At 37.9% G+C, this 12351-nt stretch overlaps 1 protein-coding gene across 3 annotated transcripts in view; it reads left to right on the top strand.

Annotated features, from left to right (window-relative positions):
• The first annotated feature begins 479 nt into the window (after window positions 1–479).
• Window positions 480–12351, top strand: part of LOC118279840 (homeotic protein distal-less) — a 126619-nt gene continuing 114747 nt past the window's right edge. For all 3 annotated transcript variants that reach the window (XM_050702403.1, XM_050702400.1, XM_050702402.1), the window contains exon 1: window positions 480–1225. The gene's annotated coding sequence lies outside the window, so the exon portion shown is untranslated. The remainder of the gene's footprint in view (window positions 1226–12351) is intronic.

Here is a 12351-nt window from a genome sequence, read left to right as displayed (position 1 = left end):
ACATTCAAACCGACACAGCACAGAGTCAAACACTCACGAAATATTACAGAAAAAAATATAATAAAACCACACTTTAAAAAAAAACCCTACGGCTTGAAGCCCGATTGATAGCTGGTGCGTCTCTGTCTCATCGTGCCCGCGAAGCCGGCTGGGCGTGGCCACTGTAACAGGTTACCAAAGCACAGAACACCGCCAAAAAATACCCATAAAAAACACATAATAGTAACCCTGGCGCCGACGATCGATCTCACATTGCCAACCCGCGCTCACTGCACGTACGAACGAAAAAAATCGCGCCACAAACGCCAACCAATCAAATTCCAGCTCCTCCTTTGTAAAATACCGCCTCGGATTTGGCCACGCCTTCAAAGCGATGCTAGCGCCATGAGTCCTATACATGTGGCTGTTTGAGGAACTATTTAGAGCGAGACGGAGCTACGCTGGGCCGTTCGTTTCTCGCACAATTTCCCCCAACCGATCATTAAGTGCTTAAATCCAACAGGAGTTGGTTGTGTCGGGTTTCTTCGGAGGGGTACGCTATTAAAATATCCACAAACATTATCTTTAATTGGACAGAATTTTGTGCTTGTGTGCGTCGGCGACCGTGTTTTTTTTTTGAAGCCAGTGACGATTCGGTTTTTTCGAAACTTGATGACTGTTATCATTCGTGTTTAGTGTGAGGTGATCGCCAGTGATTTTCTATAGTTAAACTCTACGAATATAACGATTCGTTTTGACTCGATACAAGAGCCAGTGTTGTGATTAAAAATGACATCGGTGACGTAATAAGAGAATCGCGGCGAAAATTCTAATCGACTATCGACGAAATAAAATTGGAAAATGATGCCACGTGCTCCATAATTGCTGAATCGTAATGCATGGATCGTTAATTGATAAGCAATTATCATTCTGTCCTGTTCTTTCTAATTGCTGGCAATAATAAATTTGATTGCTACGGTCACTTCTCTAGTGTTGCGCCAAATCCGTTACGAATTTTCGAAAATTTCTCAAAGTTTCGTTTCAAATTTCAAATTCGACCGATCAACTGTTTTCTGAAGTTTTTCTAAAGTAAAGTGAAGGACCAGTGCGAGAAAAGACAAGTGTTATAAAGATAAAAGATTAAAAACTAAAGATAAAAGGAAGTTGTGTGACATTTTTTTGTGGTGTTCGAAGAGATTTGTGAAAAAGTGATGCTTTGTTATTTTGCGTGATTACAACACAAACCGTAAGTACTTATATTTAAGTTGTCCTAACTCTACTTAAGTTTATAAAACCCATAAAAGTTACACATGACTTAATAAAGTTAGCTTCCTAGGAAAAAAATCTAAAAAATGGATGAAAAAATATTCGGACACCAAAACTTGTGGTCAAATATCCAATAATATTAGAAAGAGGATCCGTAGGGATAGTTTTTGAAATATTTTTCGCGAAAACTATCATTTTATTGCAATTTAATTTAGGCCTAATAAGACGCTTATTAGAATCCATTTCTGCAACAGTGAATGAATGAAGTTGAAAATTGGAAAATTTTACGATAATTTTCTTTTAGACTTTCACTTAGACAATTTTCGAACCGAACGCTCTAGCAAGGTCCCTTACGCAACTGCGCTAGGGGTCCGAAATGGACTTTAAACGTTTTAAAAAACTTTTTTTTTTTAAAAGAACAATGTTTTAGGACTAAAAAGTTTTTTTAAGAAAATTTCTATATAGGTATTCTATCAATGTCTAGTCTCCCAAAAAATATTACCATTGACATTATCAAACTAAAAGAAAGTCTATATGTAGACTTCTCTCAATTTGAATTTCCCATCGTTTGTCAAAACTTACCTATTCGTCATCATTTCATTTGATCATTTATCAAACTATCCCACTCCTTTTCTAATTCGATTTGTCATATCCACAGCCAACAAAAATTAAAATGCTAAAACAAAAAATAGAGGCGTATATCTTATAAATCAAAAGCATATCCCAAACACGCCTTTATTTAACATCACACCAGTACCTTCCCAAGGGATGTTTATCCGAATATCTATTTCCACTAAAGGTATATTGCATTTAAGTCTTTGACTGCCAATAGAAAACTGTTGAAGGCAAATCCTCCGCTAACGTCGGTCACCGGTGACCACCACGGCGTTCAATGTGTTAAGGAATTTTGGCTATTAAATTGTTTTAATCCATTGCTTCTTAATTCTTTATTATATCACTTTTTGAAAACCCTGAAACAGCCTTTCCCAAATAAATACGGTTCATTACCATCACCATTAAAATCAGTCCATTTGTTTCCTACTAGACATACCACCGCACTCAGAGACATTTAATTATTACTTAAACTGTTCCTTAGTTACGATTTTGTTCTAAAAACAATTGCTAAGGACTGGATTAAGTAACCATTAAATGACTCTGAGTGCGGCAGATAGACCTATAAAGCTACTAAGACCATTCAATTCACAAGAATCGAAGTCGTCCAGACTAACATGATTCACACACAACTTTGTTCTCAAGACTGTGACTCCATCGTTTTTTTAATCTCTTTGGGGATTCATCGTTCACGGAATCGCGCCGGCCACTTTCATCTCAAAGGGAACTCCCATATTGTCGATTGTAGATTCATTCGGCGCTAACCCTTGCCTCTTAACATCAATAAACGTATATGTGAGTATGTCTGAATGAATAGGTCCTTATTATATTTCATTTTGATGTGTAGGAGAAATATCTGCATTAAAAATTGTGTGATGAATTTGGATTTTGGTCAAACTGCCGTATTTAAAGTAATTAAATCGTTACTTAACTCAGTCTTTAGCTTTTTGATACAAAATCTTAGTAATTAGGAATAGTTTAAGAAATCATTAATTGTCTCAGAGTACGCCAGAAAAAGTCAGTTATTATGGGAAAAAATTTGGGCAATTATTCGATAAAAACCTGTATCTATTTGAATATACATATATGCGCTTATTTTACTGTACTTAAAGATGATAAAAGGAGAGTGGACTCACCTAATATTTAACAAATAGTATCTTTTTTGCGAAAGTTAATCTCCGTGTACGCCAAAGATTTTCTTGCTTTTGATTAAAGGGCAAAATCCTGCTATTCCAAACATATGTTGTCTCTGTACAATCACTGTTATATTCAAAGCGATTATTTAAATCGATTCATACACAGGTGTTATTGAAACGTCAATATACAATTGTATGTCAGTCCGTCAGTCAAATGATTCCGATGTCCGATTTCGTTCATTCCGAATCCGTTTTATTAATGACTTGGAAACTAAATCAGCTTTCGAAAAGTCTTCCGCTCATTTATTTCATTACCACTAACCGATGCACTTTTGATCGGCAAAAATGTAATTAAGTCAGCAAATGACTACATTATCGGGATCAAAAATAGCCTAAGTGTTATTCTAGATACATCCTATTTCTATTCTATTTCATTTCTGTGTCGTATTTGTACCTTAAAGTTGACTGTCAGACCAGTCTGATAGTAAAACGGCAAAGTTTTAGAACATTCTCACAATTTATGCTATTTAAATTAATTGTTCGTACCTACTTCATCTATTGAAGCTTATTACTCACCATGATCTACATTTAAATAAACTTTATTAAAAATACTTCCAAACATTTCAAATTTAATTTCATAAAGAACATTTCACCAGAATCTTATGCCCATTTCTCTCGTCAAAAATTCACTCAACAAAATGATCGCAAATTTTTTGCCCATCTCTTTTGGCAAAGACTTTTATGAAATAGAAATTGTTGATAAAAAATGTAGTGTTGGTAATGTCTACGTTTCTGTAGATACCTGTGTTGCTCCGCGGGAGATCAGAGTGCAGACAGGGTGTTTTGAAAGCGATATGAAGTGTAACAGACTGACAGACGCTTTGAATGAAGCATTGCGCCCGAAATATGATTTTTATTGTAACATTTTTAATGTTCTATGATTTAGACGTTTGTAAGCATTTTAAATTGAATATGAGGTTAGTTTTCTTTAGCGCCTGTTTCACTACATTTATATAAGTGCCCGATAAACGTATGTGACAGATAGTGCATACAAATTAACTTTTTTGTTCAAATTTATCTGATACATAGCGGCTATCCAGAGATTGTGAAACAAGTTAAGGACTTGTTTCACAAGTCTTATGATTCGAAATTTTGATTAAATATATATTTCGATTAAATATATATATTGAAGGATTCTGATTTTGTTGGCTAAAAGCCCGTGTGATGAGGACACAGTAGAATGCATTATTTTGTTACCACCTCTTCCCTTACTATAGGTGCTATAAGAGCTAACTACAGATTTGACAAAGTCCGAACAGCAGCGCTGTCTGATAAAACTACTGCTAATAGTAGAAATAATCGTAAACCCTCTTATGTCCGGAGTTGTGGACTGCCTAGCGTGTTTACCGGAGCTCCGGTTCGAAAAGCAGGCGTAGGAGCGGGGTGATATTTAGCCGAGAGAAGTCATTGGATGACTTTCCCCCATCACAAAAACAACCCTCTTATGCAGAGGAGCTTCATATTCCAGCAGTAGACTGTCAAGGATTGTCCCCTGATGACTGTCTTCACACATTTTGAGTAGCATTTACAAACACATGTACATACATTCATACACCCAAACTTTGGCTCAGTCTTTGCGGACGCACGCTATACAGTATGGCGGTCAGAGGCCAAGTCACTGCGCTAACCGTGCATTCTATTGAATGATACGATATTTCAAATGACGTATCTACCTAGTCATCACAAATAGGTTAATTCGTATCAACCCAGAAATGTCAAGCGTTAATGATTAATTTTGCATTATAGCTACATCTGTTATTATATCTTGAAACTAATATAATAATCTAGTCTATACTACAATTAATATCCTTACTTAATATTGTCAAAAATGTGTTTGTTTGTTTGTCGTTCTTTGACGTTGCTTTGGAGCAAATTTTCTGGTATGTTTTTTTGTATCTAGAGAGTTATCTCTGGATTGAACACTAATGTCAAAAATCAAGACTTAATTTTTTTATGGTATAAGCCGGTAAACGAGCAGATGTATACCTGTACCTAATGGTAAGCACTCGCCGCCGCCCATGGACACTCGAAACACCAGAAGCATTACAAGTGCGTTGCCGGCCTTTTGAGGGTTAGGAATTTAGAGGTTGTTAGGAAATCGGGGATTGGAAATTTGGGGTAATTGGGTCTCCGCTAACCTCATTCACAGTTGATAGATAGTTTTAGAAGCACATAGAAAGACATGAGCTAAATAACAAGCAAAGACGTTATTCAAAGTTAGTGTTGTATAAATCAGTAAGTCTAAGGTTACTTATCAATCATCACGCTATGATCAATGTAATTACTTCAAGATTAACAACAGCTCGATGATTTATTTACTGTATTTTCCTTGTCGTCTATTCTGTGTCGACTTGTTGCATTGTCTGTCGGTGTTACTCGATTTATTTATTGATTCTTTCTTAGTTTATTAGAGAGTTGTTGATCTAGGAGATGTTGTCTTGTGTCTGTCTTATTTCTGTTTTTCTATTCTTTACTTTTTATGTGTGGTTGTTGTATTATGGGATTATTGAATTTAATATCTTATTTCTGCATCTTCTGATTGTTTATGTATTGATGATCGGTGTTGTACCTATTGTTGTAATTCACTTAGAAACAGTGTGTGAAGAAAATCAGCCTACTAGACTTCAAGTGGATTTGTAAATGATTCTTTATGTGATCCGTTTCTACTGCGTTATAAATAGTTACCGTCGGTTAGGACTAGAAACAATTCATCATCAATGATTTAAATCAATCTATGGCTACACTTTGGAACGAGCATCTAGCTTCACTGACCAACAGACTGACAGAATATTATTTCTTTATTTGTTGTTATTTCAAAAGTACCTACTTATTTATGGTCTTATTGAAATAAATGATTTGACTTGGACTTTGACTTTGACTACATACAAAATACTAAACTTCATGATAGGTACTACTTACAAACTTAACAATCTCATAAACATTTTGTACTATCCCGGAATTAAGCCAAAAATGTTTAAGGTACCAACCACAAAAAACAACGCAGCACCAAATCTACCGTTAGCTTGGCAGTATTTGGAAAAAAATATCATATATTTGATACCAATTAACATATAAGTCCTTCAATCAACAAAAATATTAAAAGGCATTGCGGATGGCTCGGTTCAACCACATTGGCCGAATAGGGAACAAACTGGCTTCCTACCCAGCGGGCAGTAAAGCGTTCTGGTCCCTGGCCAAGGCGGTTGAATCGAACTTCTGCCGCCCTTCACTACCGCCTCTCCTGGGGTCTGACGGGACGCTGGCTCACACCGCAGTAGAGAAAGCGAACTTGTTTGCTTCTCTATTTGCGGAGTCTTCACGTCTTGATACTGGTGGCGCTATACCTCCTTCTCTACATAACGTATGCGAGACGAAAATGTCCAAAATTCGCATCCGACAGAAGGAGGTGTATAAGACGTTGCGTAATCTCGACGTGAACAAGGCCAGTGGACCCGACGGAATCCCAGCCGTAGTTTTAAAAACCTGTGCGCCTGAGTTGTCTCCAGTCCTGACACGTCTGTTTCGCCTTTCCTTGGAGACGGGTCAAGTGCCGGTTGCATGGAAGCTGGCCAACGTGCAGCCTGTGCCCAAAAAAGGTAGTCGTGCCGACCCTAATAATTACCGACCTATCTCGGTCACGTCCATACTCTGCAAGAGTATGGAACGTGTACTTAACAACAGGCTCCTGGCATACCTTGAAGGTAACGACCTCCTCAGCGATCGGCAATATGGGTTTCGCCGCAACCGATCTACTGGGGACCTTCTTGCGTATGCCACTCACATCTGGAGCGAGGCCATCGAGAAGCACGGGGAGGCATTAGCGGTCTCGCTCGATATATCAAAGGCCTTTGATAGGGTGTGGCACGACAGCCTTATCGGCAAGCTTCCTGCATATGGACTTCCCGCTGATCTGTGCAAATGGATTGCAGACTTCCTGAGGGATCGGTCAATTCGAGTAGTCATCGATGGCTGCTCGTCTGACCAATTTGGCATCAACGCCGGAGTTCCTCAGGGGTCAGTACTTTCAGCAACGCTCTTTTTGCTGCACATCAACGACCTGCTTAAGCCCGGTATCTTTGGGTATGCAGATGACAGCACAGTTGTTGAAAGGTATGTGTCCGATGCGCGGACTAGCGGAACACAGATCCAGAGTCTAAGAGAATCCATGGTCGAACGGTTGAACTCGTCCTTGAAGGCGGTCTCCGATTGGGGAGACGCCAACTTGGTCAAGTTCAACGCTACCAAAACCCAGGCGTGTCTATTCTCCGCCAAACGGAGTCAATTTCCGCTGGCTCCTACTTTCCGAAATGTATCTGTTCCAGTATCGGATCATCTAGAGCTTCTTGGCGTAACTCTATCGCCAACGCTAAACTTCGGCTCATATATAGAGTCGAAGGCGCATCTGGCTGGTAGGAAATTGGGTATCCTCTCGAAGGTGAGACGGTACTTCACACCAGAGCAACTGCTGAGCCTGTACCAAGCGCAGGTTCGGTCATGTGTGGAGTACTGTTCTCACCTTTGGGACGGCTCGGCTAAATGCCAGCTGGATGCGCTCGAACACATTGAAAGGCGTGCCAAGAAGCTCATCAACGATGATGCGCTCGTGGAGGCCCGGCTTCAAAGCCTTGAACACAGGCGCAAGGTCGCAAGCCTTTCCGTTTTTTACCGGATACATTTCGGAGAGTGTGCGGGGGAATTGCACAACTTGATTCCTCCTAGTCCTTTCCATCATCGAACCACAAGACAATCGGCGAGGCGTCACCGATTCATGGTGGATATCCCACCCACACGCACGAAGCGCTTCGCTTCAAGCTTCCTTGTGCGAACTGCTAGGGAGTGGAACTCCTTGCCGGAGTCTGTGTTTCCTGATGGGTATAACCTGGGTGTCTTCAAAGCCCGAGTGAATAGGTTGCTAATGGGCAGACGTGCTCCATCGTAGGCCACATCATCACTTACCATCAGGTGAGATAGCGGCCAAACGTCGTCCTATTTAACAATAAAAAAAAAAAAAAAAAAAAAAAATTAAGATACAACACAATTTCACGAGTAATATCATGTAGTTTTTTATAGCGGCAATTAAAAGTTAAAAACACCGGCTCAACTTGAACTACGGATCTTTTTAATTGACCATTCTCGCATTCATCTATCGCTGTATGGTACTAAATTTACGATAGAAATATTATTAAGGGTTTAGGAGAATGAACGGACTAACGGATGGATTAGTTAAAAGTTGAATAGCCTTTTGACCTTTGCTGTACTGGATATTGAACTTGGAACTTCTTGTGGTGTCATTTGCAATAACTTTGGCTTTAGTTACGGCAGTCTGCTATTTCATTATCTAGGCCTTTCTCTGCCTTTAAAAATTAGTTTTATCACCAATGCTAAGTACAAAAGCTCCCTTAAGAGAGACTTTTTGAAACTCCCTTTCACCTTTTCGCAAAGCTATGTTGCCTTCACACAATTTTACTTCTTCTTCAAGCAAAATCAACTCTTTGGCTTTCTCAAATACATATATGTTCACTATCATCAATATCATCAAAAGCCTATAAGTGGCCACTACTAACCAAAAGGAGGAACTCACACGGAGAAGGTTTGAGCATTAATCACCACACTTGCTCACTGATTTCAAACTTATAATAATTGGAGATTTTTAACTCTGTTTTCCTCTATATATTCTACTATCTTTCCTAAACTTTCACCCCAAACGAAAAGGGTTAAACAAATATTAAGTCGTTTTTCTTCAATTTCTATTTTAAACCCTCGCCTTGTTGGGTGCCGTCCAATCAATAATGTATGTATGACCCTTCCTTTTGTAATAGCTGTTTTACTTTCAAAGCATCGATTAATACTGTAAATACCCGTTTCAAATCTTTCAAATCGTTATCATTATCTATTGTTAAGTTATCGACACCTGTAATATTGGTTACAGTGGTGAAAATATGTGTTTTAGTGTGTTGGAATAATTGTGGTGATGTTTTGGGTGCTTTTTGTCAGTTGATAAGCGAAAAATCGTAATAATAAGACGCCTATTTCACCACCTTCATATAAGCCTGATACACTTATGTGACAGATTGTGCGTACTTTAAAGTGATAATTCAAAGTTATCTGATACATAGTGGCTATCCGGACATTGTGAAATAATCCTTAAACTTGTGGCAGAGCGCTACCTCGGTTTCTGTTAAATGATAATGTGTAATGTAGTCCCTTAAGACGCCCTTTAGAACTCTACAATAAAATAAACTGTACCCATAACCAATGCTCATTAAAAATATGTTTTACAAGTATTTTTCAATCTCTAATTTCTAGACAAGTAAAAATCCGCAAAGCAACTTCAATTCCACAAACAAAACTTCTCTACCTAGCGGGTTTACCGGGGCTCCGGCTCGAAAAGCAGGAGTAGGAACGGGGTAGCGGGGTACACTCCCTCTCGCCTCGCCCTAGGCAAGAGAAAACGTAGGACGATTTTCTCCCCTCTAAAAAACCGTCTATTATTTAAAAAAACACATTTAAAAAACTACACCAACAATAAAAAATGCATCCAATCCAAAACCCCTTTTAGAACAAGACCGTCACAAAACAAACTGAAGTGTCAAAGCATGTCAAAATGACATGTCAATTGTCGAAAGAAGATGTCAAGTGACAGCTATTAGTTGGCCGATAAAACGTCAAAATACAACCGACTATTGATTCAGTAGCTTACATTAGTTTGACAATGGAAATCAAACAGTTATCGAGTTTAACTTGTCAATTCTATCGTATGACAAATTGTACTAATCGCCTTTTTTTTTGTCGGTGGCGATGCTTATCTTAAGATTTTTTTTGGGTGTCGATTTTATCTTGTGTTGTTTGGTGTGGGGTCGATGGTGAACATGGTAGAGGTGTTGGGTACAATTCTTGGGCAGAAAAAGTATAGTATAATATATGTATTAGTGTGGTTTGATCTAAAAAAATCTTACTAAAGAACTTTGTCTTTGTTTGATAGCAAAATAAAATTGAACTTTATGATGAACTATGTACATGAGACATGAAATGCTATATCTTTAGAGTTAATTTTTAGAGCAAAGTGTTCTGTGTTACTGCTTTTTTGTTTAATAGCAAACTTGAACTTTATTATGTAATACATGGGATATAAAAACCAATATCTTTGCCAAGTCAAGCCGCGTAATGGAAAACTAATTTGTGACTACCCCCTACTCATCCCATGGGTGTCTTTAGAGTCACCTTAAAGCCTCCACGTGTTTTAGAGACCTAACAACAGTGTATTCTGATAAATCCTAAACCTTTTAAACTGCTGTCTATCTAAATGTATGACAAGGGCTCGGACCAAGAATCCGTAATATTTTAAATAGAAATTAGAAAAAAGAGCTGTAATCTCTCACGTGGAAGAAGTCCATAGGCCGTCTGTAGATAATGACATTTCTACTCTTACTTAAATCATTAATGAAACAAAAAAAAATCTCATTAATGAGATGCCAAAACGAACAGAAGCATCGCAAACATCAAACAGACATCGAACCTCAATCGTAGCAACAAATAAATTAATGAACAGACATACATTTCTCTATTAACGGCCCTGACAGACTCGTACTAACAAAAACGTACCGACATTATTATAAAATTAATGATCTGCCAGAATTGAATGAAATTAAAGAATAAAATTGACACACTACAGTAGCTTTCATTATTAGATCGTTATAGAGACGTTTCAATCGACTTTTGTAGTGATGCGCTTAGTCGATTCTCGATTCTTGTAGTCGATTTTTTAATAGTTGATGTTCATTTGTAATTTTTTTGTGATTTGTAGTGTGTGTATATAAATTACTGTGTTACTGTATGGATGTTTGATTTGATTCTTAACTGTTACAAATTTATTACATTTGTGAACGAACTATTCTGGATTTCCTTTCTTTTGTAAATAAAAAATAATCTATAGAACTACATATAATAAATAGTAGATACAACAGGAATACCCAACTACATAGTTAACATACTCCTATTTACAGAAAATAAACCATACTAAACGTAAAGTCAAATAGACAATTAGCTTAAACAAGGCTATACTCAAATCGATAACAAACACCACGAACAAATAATCGACTAAGCCTACAACTTGTAGTACCACATCCCTAGCTGCGCGGGAGCAACCCCACATAATTACTGCGTTATCCTTTTAAGGTTAATCAGACAAAATGGCACATTTGACAAATGATTTATGAACGCCATGTCGCCGTGGCAAAATGCTAACTACTCTCTTATAAGTCGGTCGGTTTTTCACAAGCAACTGGTTTTAAGTAAAGTGTTATTTTTATTTATAACTTTATACTTGGTTACCGGTCACCTACTGTGGTTCAGTTCTCACCTTGGGGGTAGGCATAGTAGTGTGAATGTGACAGTTTAGTTAGTTATCACCAAAGTCGCTTTCGCTGTCCCTATTTCCCTTTGTATGCTTAAATCTTTAAAACTACGCAACGGATTTTGATGCGGTTTTTTGTCAAAAGGAAGGTTTACATGTAAAATACATGCATTATATGTCATCATTGCACCCATGTGAAGCTGGTGCGGGTCGCTAGTAGAGGATAAACTACATGATTCAAGTTAAGTTTTGACGAGGAACTCGACTAGTTTCTATCCATGCTAGAGTCTTTTATTCATGAGCAGCATTCCGCGACACACGATTGTCGCGCTGCTATTGAGACTAGCAGAGTAGAGTATGGTGATTATGAGCCTCGAGCTTCTATTCTAGAATAGCACATAGTATCCTCTTAATCCCACGAAAAAACAAAGTCGTTGGCATAAGCTTGTTCCACATACGATATCCACGCTTAGCGGGTTATGAATTGCGGCTTATAAGATTTAGATGTATAAGAGAGCAAAGATGCCCGATTTCTGTCAAGTATGTCCTTTCCACGGTTTTTACGATACCTGATACCGCATTATAAAAAAATTATAAATAGAGTTGTTGATAAATGTATTCTTCTTTCTCGTCACCATGCGGCTTATAGAGAAGAATACGCAAGAAGGAAACTCCATGGTTATGTATTACTTTTACTGTTACACAATTTTCTCTCCACGAAGCTTGGTGTTAGATAAAAATCTGAGCAGAGCCCTTAATTTTTCACCAGAATACAAGCACAGGCAGGCTATCAATTCAATCTAGTCTTAACAAAAGAAATGCTAGATAGACATCAGTAGTTTCCGAGAAACTATAAACAGATGGCGTGAGTGGACTTAGATTTGCGTGAGATTAAAGAGTGGTATCCATTGGAGCCGTTTCTTTCTGCGAATTCTTTTTTTTTTT

This window comes from Spodoptera frugiperda, chromosome 22, assembly GCF_023101765.2.
Source record: "Spodoptera frugiperda isolate SF20-4 chromosome 22, AGI-APGP_CSIRO_Sfru_2.0, whole genome shotgun sequence".
NCBI classification, from domain to species: domain Eukaryota; kingdom Metazoa; phylum Arthropoda; class Insecta; order Lepidoptera; family Noctuidae; genus Spodoptera; species Spodoptera frugiperda.
Note: the sequence above shows the minus strand (reverse complement) of the source record. Positions and strands in the feature narration are given on the sequence as shown.